Genomic DNA, 22409 nt, shown 5'->3' on the forward strand with positions numbered 1-22409 from the left:
GGGGGTGGGGGGAGCGCGCAAGATGGAGGCGGGTGTGAGGAGGGGGAAGAGGCTTGGGTTTGGGGGCTCCTTGAGGAGGTTTTTGGAGCGCCGGGAGGGGGGGTTGGGGTGCTGGGAGGTGGTTTGGGACGCGGGGAGGCCTGAGGTGAGGGGGAGGCCTGCGCGGAGGGAGGGTGAGACGAGGGGCCCAGGGCGGGGAGGAGGAGGAGGAGGAGGGGGCTGAGGGGCCATGGGGAGGGGGGTGAACGGAGGGATGGATGAGGCAAACTCGGCTGGGAAGGCGGGTCAAGCCTGGGTGAGGCCATGGGGGGACTGGGGTGGGGGACAGGAGAGTTCCCCTGGGGCAGGAGCCCTGGGGAAAGGGGGTGGTGAGGGCAGGGAGGAGATGTCCGCCCCAGGAGAAGGTCTGTGTCTATGTCTGGCCTGGAGAGGGGCATGGGGGCCAGCGCTGGGGTCTCCTTTAGTGCCTCTGTTCCTGGAGTCACCTCATGCCCGAGGATCTCGGCTTTCTGAAAAGGGACAGTGAATTTCCAGCCCCTTTAGGGGCAAGAAAATGGGGCCTGTTGCGTACTCCAAAGTTTCACGTGTGAGAAGACAAATACAACAACCCCCAAATTTCCTAATTACATATCCTTGTGTTTTCTGAGGTGGGGTTGTATTCATTTTAGCACTCCAAGCTGACAACCCAGGCCCCCACGCATCATGGGATTGCCTTAAAAAAACCCATGAGGCTTTTAAATGAAGAAAAGAATTAATTGCTTCATATAGTAGCACACAGGCTTGTGCCGTGCTCTGCATAAGTATTGTGGAAACTCATTGTGTATCCCAAATAATTTGCTGTAGTAAAGGGATAGCATTCCTACCGTTGTGGTGTTTTAAAAGCACTTTGGTCATCTCTTCAAGGTTCTCTTGCAAGCGTTGGAAGTGCTGAAATAAGCTGCATAGAAGTTTTTCAGCTCTTTGTTGTGATTGCGTGACTTGGACCACTGCTGTTGGTGCTGGCACATGGTTTACAAAGTTGGGCACTTGTTGGCAATGTCAATAGAAGGCCAAAGGCTCAGTGTGGTTTACTGGGGTGAGGAGGTTTGTCAGAGGCTGTAATCCCCGCTCCCTTCCACCCAACGGGGCTGAAGCTGTGCTCTGAAGCCCAGCCAAACTGGGGCTGCCCCCAGCTCTGAGTTTAGACCACTGCCTTTTCACTTGGTAGGCAGGAGATTCAATCTTTGGGGTCGTCAGCCCAGCGTGTGGGGTTGGATTGGGTACCGTGTAATCCTCCCTCTTCTCCTGTTTACTCCCCCAGGCCTTCGACAGCAAGGGTGGCACTTCATGGAGCAAATGAGACCACTAGTTATGATGGAGCAGAGATGAGCGGACCCGGAGCACTGAGGGCTGTGTGCTTGTGAGCTGGCTGGTATTTTGGCATCACCCAACGCTGCAGTTCTGGTCACGGGAGCTGTGCTTTGTGAGCCTTGTACCCACTTATGGAAAAACAGGCATGGAGCAGAGCTGCTAAAGCACTGGCTGTGGTTGTGCAGTCACTGCAGCATGCCATAAATCCAGCTGATGATGACAGGGACACTCCAAACCCGCCGTACTCTTTATTGCCTCTGTGGCTGCTGGGTCTCGGCGAGCAGAGGTGTTGCTGCTCTGCTGTCTGCAGCCCGTGAGAGGGCAGCACAAGGCCGCCGGTTGTTGGCTGGGTGTTTTCAGGTGGTGAAATTGGGCATCGTTAATAGTGCGTTGAGAGCAGCATCGCGCGATAGAGCCAATCCTCTGAAACTTCTTCTGAAGCAATGTGTGAATGTTTGCTTAAATCTTGCCCCGGAGCATCCTCATTCCAGTGACTAATGTGTGAAACCGACCAGGAGTAGAATGAAAAGTTATTCACTCTGCTTTTCCCCGCGGATGAAAAGTGTAATGAACGTTGATCCTTGCTGCATTTCTGCAGGAGACTGTGAAAATCCTTCATCTTCATACTGGGCAGGATCTGTATCTCTGTCGTCATTCTGCAGCATGGCCAGTACTGATTGCTCTAGAATATCAACTCTTCAGCGATCATGGGTGTGCAAGAATCATAAGATTAAAAACATATTTACAGTTTGGTTTATTTGTTTTCTGATTTTTGAGTCCCTAGGGCACCCTCAGGTCACTTTTCCAAGCTGTTCCCTACAACATTGCAAAATCTGGCATAAAATCGAGACAGCTAGCAAGACCCACAGCTGATAACTCTGTTGAATAAAGATGTTCAGTTGTCAAGTAGCACTTTTTGTGCCTCAGTGTCACTGGCAACCTCATCTCTTGCAAATTTACCCCCTGGAGTCCCCGTAGAGACTGTCTTTCAGGTGTCAGCTTTCAGGATGGCTTTGGTTTTGTTTGTTTTTTTTTTTTTTTTTTTTGCAACATGGCAATTCATCCACTGGTTAGCACTGAGCTCTGCTTTGCAGAGCCCACAAAGCTGTCACTCATTCTCTGTTATTACCTTGCAGCTGCTCAAAGCCAGTAGTTTGTTCTTTGTCATTTGATGAAGTGAGTCCAGTATCTTTAATAACTCCTTTCCATTTTTCTTTCCAGCTGAGTAATACAGAACTTGCTTTTCCTGGGATAATCCATAGAGATGGATGTTGGGCAATGAAAATGCAAAAGGAAGCCAGGATCATGTGATTGTGTTGGACCAGGAGAAGGTAAGAATTTTATATTCAGCGTTATATCTGAAGTGACTGCTGTTTATGCATCTAACCTTGTGACAGAGCAAAAACGCTGCCAGAAGAATATTATTACCTGAAAAACTGTTTATTCCCCCTTAAAAATTTGTGAACTGGCAAAGAGGCAGCAGCTCATAATAGGAAGACCTGGGGATTCCTCTGTCCTGTGCGTGAATGTCGGTAGTTGGCAGATGAAATATCTGTATATCTTGTCACCTCTGCTGGGACAGTAGTGATTTCTTGGTCTAGGAACTTGGTCTTGAAAACTGCTGAGTAAATTCCAGTTGTCATTTACTGGAATCCACTGGAGGGCTGATCCGTGAGCCCCTCCGCGGGACTGGGTAATGCTAGCAATCTGTTTCTTAGCTGGTCACTAGGAGCTTAGCCTGTTGAAGGGCTCAATCCTGTGAGCTTCAGAGCTCTTTCAACTCTCAGTAACTTTCATTGGAGTTAAGGGTCATTCAGCACCTCCTGGGAGGAGGCCCTGAGTGGTCTCAGCCTTTAAAATTAATGGTTTTGAGCATGAGAATCCGGCCTGGGAGGTTTTAATTTGAATTTGCTATTTTTAGCTGGAGCTTGAAACTAACTGAAATAGTTTTTCTGCCTTCGGTTCTGGACATTGCAGTCTTAGAGCCTTCCCCATTGTTGGTCTTGCAGGCGCCAAGTCCGTCCTCCGTCTTAGACAACTGTAGCCAATGGACTGAGATCAGGGATGAATTTGACTGGGGGTAATTGAAATAATAAATAAAATTTTAAAAAAATAAAGATACATAAAGCAAAACTTTGAGCTTGGAATGGCTTCTGACATTCTGAAAGTAATTTAAGTAATCCAGGAGAAAATATGCAATGAAATCTGTTTTCCATTATTGCATGAAATGGTATGTCTTAAAATTTGATCAAAACCTTTTTTTTTGTAGGAGGAAGATAATGCAGCTTAAAGGGATATAGAGAGCTGGGATTTTTTTTTCTCAATGTAATACTTACAAATTATTGTGAACTTGACTTTCTTATTTATTTGTTGATAAGACTTGCTGTTCCTATCTTGATCTCACAGCAAGTAAAAATAATTTCTGACTGAGTTCTAGCTACTAGTGGTATTTCTGAAGGAAGTGGTAGTAAAAGCTCATTATTGATACGTACGTGCCTGCTAGTTTTTTTATCCAAACCCAGTTTGTCGTATATCAACACAGTGCAGTGGTAGAGACCTGATGTTCTCTCTTGCCATTTATTTAAGAAAAAGTGAAGATACTTATGTGATAGTCCCATGTTCATATTTCTCTGGTACTGTGGGTTTTGTAAGATTCCCCAGCAAAGCCAAGATCGAATAGGACAGGGACATTCTATTCCTGTTCCTTTAAAGGAATATCTTTCAAGCTTGAGTGGCTTCTGAGCTGAACGGCTGTGAGCAAAAACGTATGGAGTTCAGCATGGAGAATACCTACGCACACCAACGAGCAAGCAGGGCTAGAGGAATTTATTCCCAGGTCTGTCAGTTTTCCCCTCTATGAGCATACATGGTCCCCTTGCTGGTTTTGCATTCCTATTCCCACACCATCGGTCGATCCCTGTTCCTCTGTAGTTTTTATCCACTTAATATCTTTGCTGAGGGATGTCCTTACTCACTCCTCTGAGGGAATTTCTCTGGAGTCCTCATCTATCCCCACAGGGATCAAATAATAGACTGCTGTGTCTCACCAAGCCAGGATTTAGCAAGGGCCATCTTGGATTGTGGATGTAATTTACCAGGAATGGGGTCAAAAAAGAACTCTGTTTCTTATTTTCTTCCTTGATACTACAGGGAATTCACCCTCAGAGAATTTATGAAAATGTCAATAGGTCAAATAAGAGTGTCCTGGACGTTCACAGTAATAATTTACTAGCTGGCAGGGCTCATTTGTTTACATCTTCCATAAGGATCTCATGGGACAGACTTAATTGTGGCTTTGGATATTTGATTGAGAGTAGCTCATGGGGTATCTGCAAGGATGTTTGTAGCCCGCAGTCAGTTGTGGGATCTTATGCCAATGATGTTTTAAGGTGAAATAAGTAAATAGGCTTTTTTACCCCATCAGTGAGCATGCTGTGTAACTCCAAAAGCTCCAGCTAATGACTCAATACAAACACTCCTGACGGTGCTGAAAACAGAAGCCCCAGTCTGTTTAAAATGTTACTGTCTGATTTCAAGGCAACAGAAAACCCAGTAGGTCTTGCAAATGTGTTGTTTAATGGAGCCAGCACAGGGGAAGGCACAGTGCATCAGCTGGCAGGGAAAGAGGGGAAGAGGTAGAGGCTGTGCAGTGTGGGACATAGGCATCATGCACTAATGGGGACAGATGATGGACTCATCAGAGTATTCATCTTGGATACAGCATGGCTGGAAGGTGGCAGTGCCGGTTGACCAGTCATCACTGCAGCAGCTTGCACAAGTCTCTGCTGCACTCCACAGCATGCAGCTGGATACATCTATGTGTACATGGAGCAGTGCAGTATGTGTGGGAGAAGATCCATTCTTCACTTCTAATTGAAGGACTTCAAGCAGGTGCCTGGAGTTAAGGGGCTAAATCAGGGTTCGTTTGTTTTAATCCCTTCTGTAAAATGCAGATAACAGCACTTTTTATGGGTTTCAGTCTTACCAAGCTCCAAGCAGTGTGCAAAGTGTTCAGTTTAATCTTCATTGAGCATGTGTATTTTGCACTCTTTTGCTGTAAGTTAAAATCTGGAATTGGATGGAGTGTCCTACTCACGTCATGAAGCAGTGGCAAAACTGGGCATTGGGTGGAAGAGCAGAAGCATGTGGTGATTTGGTCCCAGTTATGTGATATCTGGTTCTACTCGGTGCTGTTTGGTACCTGCAGCCTGAAAACTAAACTGAAAACATAACAGTAATTGGAGATTGCTGGAAATGTCTTTTGTGTAGTCGTCCCGTCCCCCCTCCCCCCTGCCAATGGTCATTGATCAGAAAAATAACATTCATGTAGTAGTGACATGTGAGGGACTCATGGGTTGATTTCTGGAACAGTTACAAATTGTATCATTGTTCAGATGCTTCTGGAGAACCAACAAGGAGGCTTCCTGGGGAACTGTCAGGGCTCACTTGTCTTTTCTGTCTCTCTAGGAGCTTCTGCAGTTGAATTAGCATTTACTGTTGGTACATTTCTTCCTACAAGTCCAGAAAAGGTATATCAGGTTTTCTTAGACAACTTTTCTGACTGTAAGGAAAACCGGAGTGGGTTTATAAATAAAGGGTGGGAAATAGTTCAGTAGTGGCATAGCAGGGAAGGATGTGGAGGTTTGAGTGGACAACAAGCTGAATATGATTCAACTGTTGGTGACTTGTAAAAAAAGACTAATTTTATTCTGGCATGTATTAGCAGGAAAGTCACGTGAGATATGGATGTAATTAATCATGCCACTCTGGTAGGCATTGGTGCTCCCAGCTTTGAGCACTAAGGAAGAGAAGAACACACTGGAGACCAAAGGAGAGCAAGAAGAACAACCAGAGGTCTAAACTCTGGACCTAGGAAGGAAGCTGAAGGAACTGGATTTATTTAATCCAGAAATCAAAGATGAAGGGTAGGGTTTGCTAAGGACAGCCTTCCCATGAGTGAAAGGTAAGAGGGCTGAATCTGTTCTCCTCTAAACTCTTCGGCAGGCAGGATGAGAAGGCTGCTTAACTTCCAGCAAAGTACATTTCAATGTGGTTTTTGGAGATTTCTTCTTATTAGGCAGTAGGCTTCATATAGGAATTTTTATGTGGTTTTTATAAGTACATCAGAGAACCCCCTGAATATGGTATACATATACTTGATAATGCATGTGGGGGGACTGGATCATTTCTTTGGGAGTGGGAAAGATTGCTGTTCCTCTGTGCTTGCAACAAGATTCAGTGACGTGGAGTGAGTGGGTGGGAGAGGTACCTTTGCATACAGTGAGCTGGCTTGCAGAAATGTGGATGCCATGCGCAAATCTCCCATTGACTCCAGTAATTTTTGAGGTTTACAATGTAGCACTGGAACCAACTATGCAGAATAAATCAGAATAAACCAAAAACTGACCATTTTTGTGAATGAGACCATCGGAGTTACAATTACTAGGTAGATGATCTCAAGGGAATTTTCTAAGGATCTAAACCTTATATTTAAAAAAAAATAAACCAGTTCTAATGAATGAGGAAGGGGAGGGGAGATGATTTTCACACGTCTTCCAGGATGGGATCCCTGTGTTTTTGCATACTGCAGGGTATATTAAATCTGTAAGGCTGATCTGAGGGTATCTGGGTGTAGTAAATGCTATAAATGCCTGAAATTCTCTGGATTTGATGGAGCAGTACCTATTTTGGGGTTGGGGGGGAATGTTCTGCTACAGAGGCCAACTGAATTGATTATTTCAGTGAGCAGAGAGCCCGTAGCCACTTGTATCTTTTCTTGGTTGCCAACAGTGCAGTTTACGAAGGGCTTTTTTCTTAGAGATGGTTGATTGCTGAAAATTTCAGAGAAATCAATCAAACATTTAGATTGCTTCTCTGATTCCCACAAACATGGATTGGGGAATTAGGTTGGGAATCTTGAAGAGTTTTCTCCTAAGTTTAGAGAGGATAAAGCCTTGCTATCCGAACTCTTTGGCTTGGAGTAGCATGGTTCCAGAAGTAAACTGTAGTTTACTTATTTCTGATTTCTGTTTGCAAGGTTTTCAGCAAGTCTTGGTACTTGGACAGAAATGCAATGAGAAGATTCTTCTTGAGCTTGCTCTTGTTTTAGTGAAAGCTGACAAACTTAAAGGAAGGTGGACGTACCCTCTTTTTCAGACTAAAAGCTCAATAGGAGAGGGTTTTCATAGGCTTGAGTCTTGCAGCAAAAGTTTTGTGTGGTTTATTGATTTTTAAATTTCAGCCCAGCCAGTTTCTCCCATTTTAGTGTTCTCCATACTGAAGATAAATTGAGTTAATTTAAAATCCTCTGATGTGATTTTCCAGGTATTCTTTGGCTATGATGAAAGAGAGCTAGTGTCCGTATCACAAGCATCCAGGAAAAAATTATTATTTCCTTCTTTTGTGTGGCAGAGAAGCTAATAGTGCCACCACCGCTGCAGCTGGAATGTGCTGAACAACTTTGATCTCCTCGCTTGCCTTTGAACCACTTGCAAGCCCTAAAGCTCTTTGGTTCTCCATTGAGTGGTATTGCTTTTGGAGCTTATGCTCAGCACAAGGCTCTAGACCTAAGGAAATACAACCAAGCCCCATAAAGGTATCTAGTTTTAAAGTTACCACTACCCATGGTGAAGCCCTGTTGCCTCCTGTTGTTGTACTGCAAAATTAACTGTGGACAACCCCATCTTACGGGGTGAAGGAGAATATGCAGGTCATGTTACTCTACAGGGTGCTGCTGACAGTGGAATCACAGCCCTTTTTATAAAGAACTCCAAATCTTGGTCGATCGTTTCCACCATTTTGAGGACCACAGGTATTATTGCAAGGTACATCTGAGAAGTTTGACCAGTGAGTCGATCTTTGATTTATGAGCAGATATAGTTCTGGGGGCTGGGGGTGGGCAGAGCAGAGATAAAAGGCAGATGGATATTGTTCTCCTATTTATAGTGAGTTACTGGTTCTTGGACAAGGTGGAAGAGTCTGTGGGATTTAGTTCTTTAACAAAAGCATCCTTTCTCTACAATGTTAATTACTCATTTGTGCCAAATGGGGGATGAGAAACAGAGTTTAAGGATCTAATTAACATTTGCTTCTCCTTTCAACAGATGAGTCTTTACACTCATAAACTCTGTGATAAAACTATTTTCACTTACTTTCTACTTCTCTGAGAATCTTCCAGGCTCCACAGAATCTGAATTTCTGGGTTAGGAAAACAAATAAATAAAAAAGCAAAGCTAGAAATAATATTCTGCTACTTTTGAAAAAGGACAAGTGTCATTCTTTTGTGCATGTATCTTCTTTTTAGCCCAGCAGTGATTATTGTACATGCTTGGAGAAGTACCTACTAACATTAAAGCTTCTTCACAAATCTTTTGTTCTGACATACCTAGAGTGGGTACAGTTTAAAAAAAAATAATATATATTTTATCCTGATTTAGCTTATTCCCATACAGGAATAGGTAACATAAGGTACCATTGTAACAATCTGACAGTGTCTGAGTAAGGCAGTATTATCTTTACCACCATAAACACTGGCATAATTAAAGTAGTGTTGAAAAGCCATAGGTTAATGTTATTGCTTTGGACATATACCAAAGAATGTTACATTTTTTTAAAAAGCGTTGCTTCTCAGAAGTAAGGACTACAAGATTTGATTCAAAGTTCTTAATTTTGGAAAGCATTTTGAGGTTTGCTAAAGGTGCCACCTTTAGTCATAAAAATAACAAAATGAAAAATACAGAAGTGTATTTATAGTAAGAATAATGAAGATTTATAGAGTAATGATAGTTGCAGCGCTCCTAGCCTAGGAACTCTATATTGAACAGACTTATTGAATGTTTGGCTTTTAAAAAGAGAGAGAAAAAAACCCAAAAAACAGATGAATAATGAAAAACAAATCCTTTCTCTGGTGAAAAGCCAAACCTGTGTTTTGAAAATTAAATGTTTTTTTGGGTTAAGCAATGAAAAAATGGACTTGATCTTTGCAACAGCTTGGATTTATTATTGGAACCAGTTGGCTGTGCCATAGAGGAGAGGAATTTTCTGGTAATTAGAGCAAGAAACTGGGAGTCAGAAGCAGTAGGGTCTGTTTCTGGCTTGGGCACTAGCACGCTATGTAGCCTTGGGAAACATGCTGCCTCATTTGTACCATGGCTTTCCCATCTATAAAATGGGGCTAACGAAATAATTCAACCTCACAAATTGCATGCACTAATTAAAGAACATTTCCACAGCACCTTGAGGTCTTTACTGCTAGAGGACAGATTTTCACAAGCATGTGCTTCAAATGCTTTTGAAAAATCCTGCCCTAAACATTTACAAACCTGATTGCCCAGATTCCTAAATCCACGTGTGGGCATCTAATTGAAAAGGATCTGATTTCCAAAAGTTTGTCTGCTGATGAAAAGGAACAAGATGGGGAGTGTTTTCTCACTGGACTATGAAAACAGAGGGATCACGGGACTCCCTTCCGCTGGGATCCTGCCATTTAGCTTGGCCAGTTTCACAGGCTCCCCCCTGCTCCCCAGCAGTAACGTGTAATCCCCGCAGGTTTCTGTGCTCTGAATGCTGTGGCTCCAGTGCAGCACTCCGAGAGGCAGCTGCAAAGAGGCAGGTGGGGAATGATCAGCTTAGTTAGTACGTGCAATTGGTTGTCTCTGGGGGTGCAGAAATGCTCCTCGCCCTGCTGGATACAGCTTCCTTAGGAAAGCAGCAGTCAGAATTAATCTGAGTAATAGCTGCACATCCTTACTGGAGTTACCACTGGTATCCCTGAGGCCCCATATCTGATTTGGCTTGGGTCTCCCAGCGGTTCAATTTCTAAATCACCATCTGTCAGCGTTAGAGCTACTCGGCCGCCCCTTCCTTCGGATGATGCCGTGGTTGGTGAATAAAAGGAATGCCGTTTGCCTTGGATGCCATCCCTCCCCGAAGCAGAGGAAACACGCGCTGACAAGACAGGAAATTCTCGTGAACCACAAGGACCTGGAGCTTGCCTCTTGCCTTCCTGTGGGCCTTACCCAAGTTTCAGCCTGGGTGTTTAAAGATTATTAATAGCAGTAGTTACATTAACAGGTTTATGCTTTTCTTCTTCTGTCAATGAAGTTATTTCTTCAGTTGAGACTTTATGGTTGTTTTTATTCAAAGTAGTTAGAGACTGACCCAAGAATATGGCAGTATTGCAGTACAATGATCCGTTCGAGCTGATGGGCAGCCACGTGGGGATTTTGCTTTATGGAAGGCTCTCAGTCAGAAGTGGACAGGCTCTCAAGTCTCTAGTGCAAAACAAATAGCTCCAAACCGGGGCAGGCTTAGCACAGTGAAGGATTTTGTTTCACAAGTATTTCTTTTCAGCAGCAGTGCACTTCCAGAACACAGTCACTTTCTCCTTGCTATGGCTGATCGTTCTGTGCGTACGCTGTTCCCCTCTCTCATCCTGTTGTACCTTTTGCATGGCTGTGTGATGGCCCAGCTAGGGAATTACCTCAATTAAAAAAAAGAAAAAAGAACAAAATCCCCCCCTTTTTTGTTTTTCTTTCTGTTAGGTTATTTTTATTTCAGGTCAGTTCCCTAATCCGTATTTCAGCTGCAGAAGCAAGTTGTGGAGACAGTGAAAGGGTGACAAGGGGCGGAAATATGGGACCTGCTTAAGCCAGTGCTTCTACTGAAAAGAATGCTTGTGCAACTGGAGGCTAAGCCTGGACCAAGAGAAGCTCCATTTTGCCCTGCTTTGAGTCATGAGGACCTCAAAGTGAGTCTTGGCTGCAGGAGTGAGCAAGACATATGTGTGTGGTTGGGTGTTTGTGTCCAAGGAGACAGTTTGTGTCTTCAGTGTTTGGTCACTGGGTAGAAAGCTCTGCTATTTGTTGGGCATAAAAGCTCTGCCATGGTCAACAAGCTCACAGACTGGCTCTAGGTTTGCAGGGAAAAGAAGGTCATATGGAGACTGAAAAGTGCTAGGTTCACTACATATCAGGAGGAGTGTGACGTTTTAAAGTAAGTCCCGCATGTTCAAACATCAGTGCATTACTTTTCATTCTTTAAAGTGCACCTCTTTGTGTAACATGACAATGTGTGCTAATGTAGGAAAGGAACTGGTCATCATCTTAGACAGAATATTGGATGTATCTGACTAATGATCCAACAGGTGACAACGTTGTGCCCATAAAATCTCTTGGGTACAAGCATTCGGATACAGGAAGGAGAAGTCCTAGTTTTTAAATATGCTAAGCACTTTCTGCAAACTAATGATTTAATCTCCTGCTTTCTGCTGGAGTTGCTGGTGCTTGGTGCCTGCCAGAAGAGATCTGTAGCTGGCATATAGGCAAGCTGTTCTGCTGTCTTTGGAGAAAGGTGTATTTTGTCTAGTGAAGCAAGGGAAGGAGTGTTTGGAAACACTAGCACAGCGTAGTGGTGCACAGGATGAGAAGAAGACTGTCTTCCACAATGTCTGCACTGATATTCACAAGGAGTTAAACAGGGCTTATGGGGTGAGTAGATGGTGGGCTAGTTCTCTCTTGGAAAGACTTTTTCACAGGAAGAAGGACAGAGAAGAATAAGAGTTCAACTTTGTTTATCCCAGATTTTTTCTGGAGTGTAATATGCATAGTAAACAACTTTCTTCATAGAAAAGTATGTGCATGAAGCCTGTTCTGATTTATTTTCTCTGTTGTTCAGATTTAGCCCAAAGTGGTACAAGTTCCTAGTTTTCCCTAAACGTTAATGCTTTTAAAAATAAGCCCAACATGTAATTTCACTTACCGTAGGCTTTGTGTTTGTCATGTAGAACAATAGCCGCAGCAGAACATGAGCTCTGAGTGGCCACCCTGAATACAAGCTAGCGTTGTTTCCAGTGCAGAGTCAGAGCGAGAATCCATAATCCTGAACAATGTGATCAAACCTGGGGTTGCTCTCTTGGTCTGGACCAATTGTCTTTGTTGGGTGCCTGGGCTGTGAGCTCACTTTACTCATCCTTCCTCTCTGTTGTGTGGAGTGGCGTATCGCTGCTGAGGAGGGGGAAATCAGAGACATTCTTTTCTTATGATCAGGCTGAATCTCTCTTTTTGCTGATTTCATAATGCCTGGGAGAGCAACTGCAGCTCCCTCCTGGGACCAAACTCAACCCGTAACAAGGCTTCCTTTCTCCTGACGTCTCTGCTGACCTTTGTTGCACTCGTAACTGCTGTGTCAACTTGACAACTGTGGAGCGTGCCCTGCATTGCTGCAGAAATCACTAGGAGTGATTGGGAAGTCTGTTGGTAATGTACTGGCAGTACCAAAGCCTGCAGCATGTGAGTGTTCCTTAGAGGTCAGATTTTGCATCCATCTGTTGGTTGCTTAGCCCCAGTTAACTGCTGATATTAGCTAAGGTCCCACCCAATGTGATAAGACTTAGAGCTGCAAAATACTCCTGGAATATATCTAAATGCAGCCAGCCTTCTCGTATTGAGTGCCGGACAAAGCATTGCTCCCTTATTATGCATTACTGCATAAATATTGCATGTGTTTGTTCAATGAGTTGGAGATGTTTGGAATTTATCTTCAGTACCTCAAGACATCCCCAGATCTCCAAAATAGGCTGTTCTAGGGGCAAATGAACTAAACCACTGAATTGGAAGGGTTTAGTTGTGAATGTGAGTGGACCCACTTTAAATTGGCAAACAGATGAGAGGGAAACAGTGCTCTTGAGTTCCCTGAAGACCCATGAACTGACTCTTTGAGTTTTCTTTAGTTTTCCGAGGAAACAAAATCTCATGGAGCTGTGTTTTCTCTTTTGCCATTTAAGGGATTTCTTTGCTGGTAACTGTAGTAGTGAAGTGAAGAGCTAAGTGCACCAGACAGAGCTTTGGAATAGAGTAAAAACATACAGGAGGAAGAAAAACAGGGTGATAGTCATTTCTCCTATATGAATCATCTCCTTTAGCCAGACTCAGTCTTGTGTGCTGTCACTGATTTCTGTCTGAGCCTTGTCCTACACTACTATATGTGAAAGGAGAACTGGATCCTGTAATGGACTGATAAACAGGGCTGGCAGTCCAGCACGCTTACAGCATCCTGCCTATAAGGTGCCTTTAATAATAATAGTGTCCACACTATTCAGTAGAGAACAGATCCTGTATGATGTCTGTATCCAGCTCTTGAGCAGATCCTCAGATCTGGGGCTTTTCCAACATCCTGCAACATCTTTGAATTTGGGTCTTTGCCCTCTTTGGTCCATGTGGAAGCTCAAGAGCTCACTCAGCTCTGAGCACATCACCTTGGCTCCATCTGAAACCAGTATTTGGAACTTTTGGGACACAACTGGACAGCAGGAGCTCAGTCTTTCCTGTTTTGTTGGCTGTATGGAAAGGAAACCTTTATCCGTGCACCACAGCAGGCCTTGCATGGCTGGCTAGATGCATCTGTGGAAGGGGAAATTGCATTCCTCTAACGCATCGAGGGTGGGTGGTTACTGCCAGAAGCAGGATGCTGGGTTTATCAGGCCAACGGTCTGATTCGGGACAGCAATCCCTGTGTTCCCCAGCCCAACTGATGGGTGAAATCTTTTGTCTGATCTCAGCATTGCTTTTAGCAACTGGCTCCAGGGAGAAGGGACGAATGGCCTCCTGCAGAGCTGTGCCTTACAAAGCAGCCTGTGTGGGATGGAAGGTGCCCTGCTCTCTGGCTTGAAAGGGCATGTGGGGGTGTGTATGTGTATGCAGTGGGGGGAGAGCACTTCTGGCAAGCAACGAACTTGTCCAAATAAACAAAAGGCTAAAAACAGCCCGTCCTCAGCCCCTTGAGAAACCCTGCAGCAGATGTTGCCAGTGACTGTAGGTCCTTATTGGAAATCCCATGGATAATCATTGACAGCAGGGAAACACATGGCAGCATACGGCAGCCCAGAGAGGGCCCTCTTTGTTCACTGAAATCACTGGAATATCTGTCTTGTCAGTGTCAATGAAAAAGCACTGGCTGGTTCAAGCTCAGTGCAGAGAGTGAGCAGAGCTGCCTTTTGCTCTTGGCTCGGCTGTAGTCTTGCTGTGTGGCCTCAAGCAAGTTGCCTCTCTCCTCTGTACTGTAGTACCTTCTGTTGCACATTGAGGTCAGGGATAGAAAGCTGCTTCCCTGGGGATTTGTGGCCAAGCTTTTAAACTTTGCAAGGTGCTTTGTGGTGGAAAGGCACTATGTTCAGAAGAGGTAAATGTTCAATACTAGTATAATTATTTACATATGATTCAAAAGATGAGGAGGGGCTGAGAAGTTCAGCTGAAAGGTCAGCTTGTTACAAGACAGATTCTTTTTTTGCCACCAGTGAAAATGAGAAATGAAGCAAAGAGAGAAAGTGGCTGGCTGGGTATGATCAGAGATGACACTGGAGCAGGCTTGGCCTCTCACATGAAATGCTTTTCTCTCCTTTTGCTGCATTGTGACTTCAACTTTTTGGCTCTGTTACTCAGTGATTCCTATTTCAGGCACAGTGATGGCTGCATGAGGTGGCTTGGGCTAGAGGGGTGGAGAACTGAAGAACTGAGTGCGGTTCCAGTGTGAGTGTGACAAGAGGTAGGGGACTCAGGATTAAAGTAGTAAAAGGAGGAGTCAGATGAGGCCATGGTGCTTCAGCTGTGCTGTGTAAGGTGCCGCCTTTGTGCTCCATTCTGCACACCACTGTCGAGTCTCATGGCATGCAGATAGGAAAGAAATGTGTTCCCTTGGATTGATTGACTTCCTTCCTTTTGCAGAAGTTAAACTGAGGCAGGAGGTGGGAATAACTGAGAGAGACCTGGACCTAAGGGCACGCTATTGTTTTCTCCCATTGTAAATATGGAAAACACTTTCAGATTTCTCCATATCTGAAGCAGCCAATTGATTGTCCTATGGTAAAAATTAAAATGCTAAGCAAAACCTAAATCTATGAAAACCTGGGATGTAGTTCTCAGCAGGACCGTGCAAAGTAACCATATCATTCCTGTTACACCTGAACGCTACGTACCAGCCTGGGAACTGACAAGATTTTCTAGCCATGCTCTGAAATCGTGTTTTATGGGTTAGGGGCATCCGAGGGACATGGCAAAGCATTTTGTATGCAGCTGTGAATTAGTGTGTCCGTGGAAATTTCCTATGAAGGGGGCACCTACAAGGAGGGGTGCGTCTTGGACAGGTGCTGATGTAAAAATATACAGATCCACATATGGCCTCCAGAAACACAACAAGCTGGGACCAGCACTTTCTCAAAACAGACTTTCCTCTTCTGCTTCATTTTTTATTCCTTCTTGAGGCTTTTCCAGCATCCCTTGTTGGAACTTATAATCCGTCTATCTTACCATTTATCATGCCTTCTAGTCTCAGACTCACTGCAAGTCACATCCTCCTGATGAAGTAGTAGCAGATTGTTCCCATCTGATTCCATTCCTGATAATCCTGAGAAGTTACAATCGAGTTAAAAAGTCACATATGTAGTTAACATATCAAGAAGCACCGAAAGGAGAGTGTGTGAGGCTGAGGTGAAGTGACTGGACTGTTTTGTGTGGTTGGAAATCAAGCTAGGAATATTCAGTGGTAATTACCCCATGGAAATGACTGTACCCATTTCACTGTAGCATAGCTATGTTGTCTTCTGAGTCTTCTGATTTGTCTTGGTGCATGTGCAAGGACATTTGGAGTCTCTGCTCAGAGTGGCAGTGTGTCTCTAATGATGTAGAATAGAGAAAGGAGTAGGATATAAAAGAGTTGAGATTCAGTTTTTAAAATAGTGGTTTTAAATTGAAGGTGATTCTTCACAAGATGGTTATCTAGCATTAAAAAAATCATATATCACAAGATTGGAAAATACCCTAGATCACCAGCTGCTAGTGAAAGTGTAGGGATGTGGGTCAAATGTTGTCTTCACAGCTTCTGCTGAATAGTTGTTTATCTCTCAACTCTAAAAAGGAGGATATTTGCTTGCCTTTGAGATTCTTGGATGTGGCCATTTCATGTTTCTGGGAAAGCCTGGCGGCTCCCTTTATTTGGATAGTGGTGGTCAGAGAAATCCATCATTCAGAGACATAGGAACTAGGCACCTTGAGGAGTGGAATGTCAAATAGCTGCTGCTTTTCTGCGGGGAAAGAAAATATGTGCTCCCAGGCGCTGGAAAAGCTTCTTAAGAAACCCTGTGATACTGTAAAACTTGCCAGAAGATCTCCAAATAGATACTTACAGATTATTTGAAATTAGTTCTTCTTTGGGCCATAAGGTTTTAAATACGTGAATCTTAAAGAAAGCAAGGGAAATAGAGGGAAGTGACTGATTCTGCAGAAAATCCTTTTCTTCTCTGTCTTGTCACATAAGTTTTTATTGATGAGATCCTAATGACTTTAGTGTTGCAAATAGGATGCTGCAGCACTTAAGTACTTTAGAAAGCCTCACCTGTGCCTTCTTGTAAAGTCTTTTCATAAAAGACTACATTAGCCAACAGTCCGTTCTGACTCTCCCACTGCACATTCTTCTCATAAAAGAGGAATGGGAACTGATTCTTTCTTAACTTGCTTTTGGCCAGGTAACACCACAGATCTGTCAACTCAAGAAAGTTATTCTTTCTTTACCCTAACCAAAAGCAGGATTGGCCTACAAAATCTAGAATACACTTTTTCCGCTAGATTCCCTGCTGTCTTGGTAATCCCAGTGACTAGTTAGAAACTTTTGTGGTGCGGTATTTAGGAGGAGAGATATCACTCCAGTACAAACTGTGTTTTGAAATATCTTGGCTCTCATTTGCCTAGGAAGGTTATAAATACTGTTCCCAGGACAAACATTCTCCATGTCTGAGAGCTAATGAGCCAAACAGCTGCTCTGAGGCTATCCACCTCTGACACCAGTAAACACTAAGCCATGTGAAAAAGATTTTAACATGCCCAGACACTCCGATATAAGAGCTTGTACTTGTGTCTAAAATGCACTTTTCTTGCCACGTCCATTTTGTACCTTGAACGGAAAAAGTTCTTTACTGACCATCTTTGACACCTGTAACTGTCAGAACAAGACCAGCACAGACCATAATCTCTTTGAGACTGGTGCAAATCCAGCTGTTTTCAATAAAATGCGCTATGTTTACGGAAGGAAGAGAGCATAAAGTGTCACAAACATCTCTCTTAGGAAAGTACGCATTTTTTGTAAGGATCCATCTGAAATGTGCCACATGCAGACAGTATTCACTGATATCCTCTGGCTGTCTGGGCAGCTTCAAGTCCAAAGCACCAGTAAATCCACTTTAACTGGCTGACTAAACTAGGCTTATGGCTGCTTTGCACTACCAGAACAATGAAAGGTGTCCTGGCTCATGCTGACGCATCTGATCTAAAGTATAAAAGAATTTATAAACAGGATCTGGGAACCGTTTGAAGAATCAAATAACTTTGTCCATAAATTTGTGTCAACACAACACAAATGTCCATGATTCACTTCAGAAATGATGTAAACAGGAGACTTAACTGTATGTCAAACCTAAATTGGTCAGAAAAAGTGTGCAAGTGATCTTGCAGTGTGTCTTGCAGTTGTGAGAAGCTGGATTAGTGTGCAAAGATGAACATTTTGCCTGGAAATCTCTGCTTCTCAGACATCCTTTGGGAGGATCACAAGGCCTTTCTTGCAAGACTTTTTCTCATCCAGTGCTCCTCAGACCCCAAACTTGAACCAGGGTTACAACTGGCCCACTGAAACCAAACTAAAATGCAGTTGCAACTAATCGTACATAACCATAAGAGCAAAAGCTGTGTTACTGGGTGGACCTCAAAACTACACCTGATTCTGGCTTCTGCAGAAGCTGCATAAACCTAGAAAAGCTCCTTTGACTCTGCCTGGACTCCTGGCACCACTGAGAGCAAAAGCAGTTGTATTAAAGGGCACTGATTCCTGATCTGGGGCTGTGGGAACCATTCTTTTCGCCTGATGCCTGACTCATGTTGACTTAAACCCAAATGACTTTTAGTTCAGGCAATGTTAAGGCAAAGTTGTGAACAGGACCTTTTCATTCATGTTCCCAGTAAGCATGTATCTTCTTAAAAAGAAGCAAAAAATAAACTAGGTCAGTTCCGCACAGTAAATAGTTTTTTCTCTCTTGTTTTGGGCTTTAAAAAATGTCCCAGTTGTTTAAGTGAAAATTGTTGTGACTTAGAGAAATGTGTCCCAAGGCCCCTCTTTTGTTCATCTGTCTGTCATTAATCATTGTAAAAGTCTTTCTCTAAGAAATGCAGTTGGTCAGTTTGCTTTTAGTAGCTCAGGGTTGGATGCTGATCTTAGTTCCTCTGCTTCCATCTGGCATTAGTCTGCTGAAGTAAGTGGAGTGACTCAGGATTTATAGCTGTGTAAATGAGAGCAGAGGCGATCATCTGAAGCCTACTTGGTTCTTTAGCATCTGGAGAACATCATATATTTATTAAAAAAACCCAACCAAACATCTAGTGATAACTGCTCTTCGACATCCCAGTCATGACATTCTTTCTAACAGGGAGACAGGGTAAGGGTGGGAAGAGAACAAAAGCAGTGGGGGGTAAAGGAATTAAAAAATCTGGCCTTCATATGTTCATAGGAATGGGCAGGATGCACTACTCATGCTGGGTTTTCCCTGCTCCTGGCCCCTTGGATTCAGTGGAATTACTCCTGATTTACACCCGTTCATGTGGAACAGGATCACTCTCTTTTTCTTCAGCAAAACAAACATTTGTTACTTGGAAAGAAAAACAGGAATCTTAAAATGTGACCCACAGCTGAGCGGAAATTCTCAGTAATGCAAGAATTTGGGTTTCTTTAGTTTGTAAACAAAGAAGGAACCCTTGGAGGGAGTGTGTTGATTAATGCCACGGGGGACTGCAGAGAGACAGTTCCTGTGGCTGTATAACTGGGCAGTCATCCTGCCACGCTCACAGCAGTTCCAGGTATACGCAACAGGAACGTGGAGGAGCAGGATGCTCTAACAGAGGAGGGGGTTGAGCTTTGGGGATGCCGACAGCAGCTTCTCTATTGGCGCTGAGCCCTCAGGCAGGCCAAAACCTTGATCAAAACAACCTTAGCTGCCAGAAGAAATTGAGATCCAGTGCTGAACTGGAGGTAGTTAGGGGTCTGAAGATGCAGACAAATGCTTAGAATTATTTCCAAAAGCACCCTAGCAGTCTGAGTGCCAAAAGCCCAAAGGGAATTGAGGTCAGATGCTCAACTGGTGTAAACTGGTGGGGCCTCCCAGGCCCTACCTCTGATCAATGTTTTCTAGCTCTCTCTAGATTTCAGGTTCCTGTTGCTCTCAGGAATAAACTTGATGTTCATTGATACTGGATGGTTTTGCCTTTCTTCCCCTCCTTAAATACAGCAGCACTATTTTGAAATGCCAGTTTAGCCTAATGAGAGCCACAGAGCTCCCTGACTCAGGAGCTGTCGGTCAGGTAGGGAGAACCCAGAATAGTTTCCCTCCAGCAAGAGAGAAGAAATACACATGCAGGTTCACATGCACACTGCTTGCTTAGCACAGTCCATTAAACTCAGCATGAACTCCAGGCCCAGCCATAACCCATGATATTTACGGAGTGAATATCTTCCTGTAAAGGATGTGGAAGGATAATACAACTGCCATAGAGCCCGTATCCTCCCTCACATTTACTCATATCTCATACAGATGCTCTTATGACCATTTCACTTACCTGGGACTGGAATAGCAGGGTCAGATATGTGCTGCTTCTCCATTCTGCACAGGAAAGGAAAGGAGAAATGCTTTCGCCTTCCCTTCCATGCCCTGAGGAAAGCCCAAATCCTGCTAGGAGAATATCAGCTTTCCCACTAAAGCCTGGCTCACCAGAGCCAGCATGAGCTATAGCCATGCTAGCTGCTGGCCCTAGGTGTTATGAGACAGGTATGCTATATATCCAGAAAGCAGGGGTAAGATTTGCAGCTGGACCCGCTCTTGCCCCTAGCACTGAAGATGCTCTGTGCTTTCCAGCAGCCACCAAGCAGACTGCTTCGGGCAGCACAGAGGCTGGTGCAAGGTCTGTGGTTGCTCAATGCTTTCTACAACCTTTTTCCCTAAGAAAAGGGCATGCACTTGACACCTGGGAAGTGCTGTTACTATAGAGGTGCTCATTAGCCTCCATGACACAAGCATGCTCCCTCCAGTTTAATTTTACAGCATCTACAACATGAAAATAGACCTTCCCCTGTACCTCGTCCCTCTCATCATCTGAGGAGAGAGTCTGATAGAGAAGAAACATGGGGATTGATGATTGCTGACTGTTCCTGCTATGGCTCTGCTGATGCCGTCCAAAGCCAGATGTTCACGGTGCCCACTGAGCTCTCACCTGGGGCAGAACAACCCCAGATACTGCAATATTAGGAGCTTCTCTCTTTAAAAGCTTTACATGGAATCATCTGCCCAGGAGACCCAGTGCAGATGTGTCTCTCTCTCGGGAAATAGAAAGGACCTACTTCAGATCTTGTGTGTAGGAGAGACTTGACTACTGCAGAGGCGGCACTAAAGAGATCAGGAAAGGACCTGTTGTCCCCTCGTAGCTTCACTCTGCTATGAATTGATGGGAAGTGTTGCTGAATGTGCAAACAGGAACACCTGCGCTCAGAAAATAACTCGACCACAACCAAAGAAAATAATAAACCTTGCAAGAAGATGGGAATTGCTGTACTCCAAGCTCATTTCATGGCCTCACCTGAGAGATTTGAGTGACAAGATTATTTTAAGATCCCTTTTCCTGAGCTGCTCTATTCTGTCTTCCAGCTACAAGTCAGCCACCTCTTGCCAAGCATGCTGTGTGCACATCCTACATCACTGCCTCCCTGCCATGCCAGTCACCTTCCTCAACAGTATTCACGGGCACAATGACTTCAGGAGGCAACTCAAGGAGAGAGGACAGAAAACCCTTTCAGAGGAGAAGACAGAAAACTCTTTCACGCTGTCTCCTTCCCAACCCTGCTGTGCCCCACGTCACTTTGGAGTCATTGGCACAGATCAAGAGCTCTCCCTTTTGTCCGATAAGTCATTAGGTGGGAAGACTTGGAACAGCAACAATCCCTCTGTAGGGAAGGGGTAATGCTGAAGGGTCTGCTCTCTCTCCCTCCTTTTGAATGAGCTGCAAAGAGCTTTAGAGCTGTCCAATTAAAACAACTGTAGGACAAAAATAGAATGAGGGAGTGCTACTTTAAAAACAAAACAATTAAGCGAAGCCTATCCCTTCCCCTCCCTGGAGGCTCCTATGGAAGTGGCAGCTTTTGAGCCAGAAATCTCTGCTGAGTTGGGTATTTCTGGCATTCAAACCCAAGGCAAGCGATGACCTCCCAGTGCTGGCTTTGGAGGAGAGGCTGTACTGAGCTCATGGCAGCAGATGAGACTGAGCTTGCAGGCACTGACAAGTCTCCCCTAAAGGCTAGTTATGCTGTAGCCTGTGGAACAGCAAAAATGAGATTCTGAGTGTGGGAAAGAGCTGAGCAGACACTGGCACAAGCTGCACCAGCAGCCAGCCAAGCCTGGTGGGGGGCCGCGCAGTAAACACCGTTTCCAGCCTTAAGACTGAGAAGGGAGAATGGGTTTGGTCTTGAGCTCACAGATCTGAATCTAACACCGGGTCACCGAAACCTGGTGCTAACATGGCTCCGTGGACCAGGGTTGTGGGAACCCCTCTCCAGAAAAGGTTGGGCTCTCTGCCTGCTGTTTGCGGGCTTCATTCTCAGCAGGGATCTTTTGTCTTCTTTTGAAGACCAGCTGGTGCTGATGAAAAGGCGCACGGCCAGTAGCTGCACTGACCAGGCAGAATGTTTCAGTAATCTTTTTGGAACATGAAATCCTTGTCGATCACAACAATGCTGCTTTAAATGTTCTGTACCTCATAACACTTTGAGCTGTGGGATGACTATCCATAAAGTTAGTCTCAAAATCACCAGGGAAGGAATGATTGCCAGCGCTGTGTATATAACCTCAGAAGTTCATCCTGCAGTGAACACATCACTTGAGCCCCACTGCCAGCTGAAATCATTCTCTGATGAAAGCAGGGACTAGCATAATCACTGTGCAGTTGCCACAGGAATGCTAGGGGTAAAGTTCTGGCTTTCGTTAT

General features: G+C 44.3%; 1 protein-coding gene across 2 annotated transcripts in view; it reads left to right on the top strand.

Annotated features, from left to right (window-relative positions):
• Positions 1–410: 410 nt before the first annotated feature.
• The window catches only part of LOC126047383 (CCN family member 2-like), a 43875-nt gene continuing 21876 nt past the window's right edge, over positions 411–22409 (top strand). The window contains exons 1-3 of one of the 2 annotated variants that reach the window (XM_049820949.1): positions 411–522; positions 1301–2061; positions 2572–2681. The gene's annotated coding sequence lies outside the window, so the exon portion shown is untranslated. Of the gene's footprint in view, positions 523–1300; positions 2062–2571; positions 2682–10167; positions 10234–22409 lie in introns of those variants that run through there. The other variant, XM_049820951.1, reaches the window with a different exon arrangement.

Source organism: Accipiter gentilis, chromosome 17, assembly GCF_929443795.1.
Source record: "Accipiter gentilis chromosome 17, bAccGen1.1, whole genome shotgun sequence".
NCBI lineage: Eukaryota > Metazoa > Chordata > Aves > Accipitriformes > Accipitridae > Astur > Astur gentilis.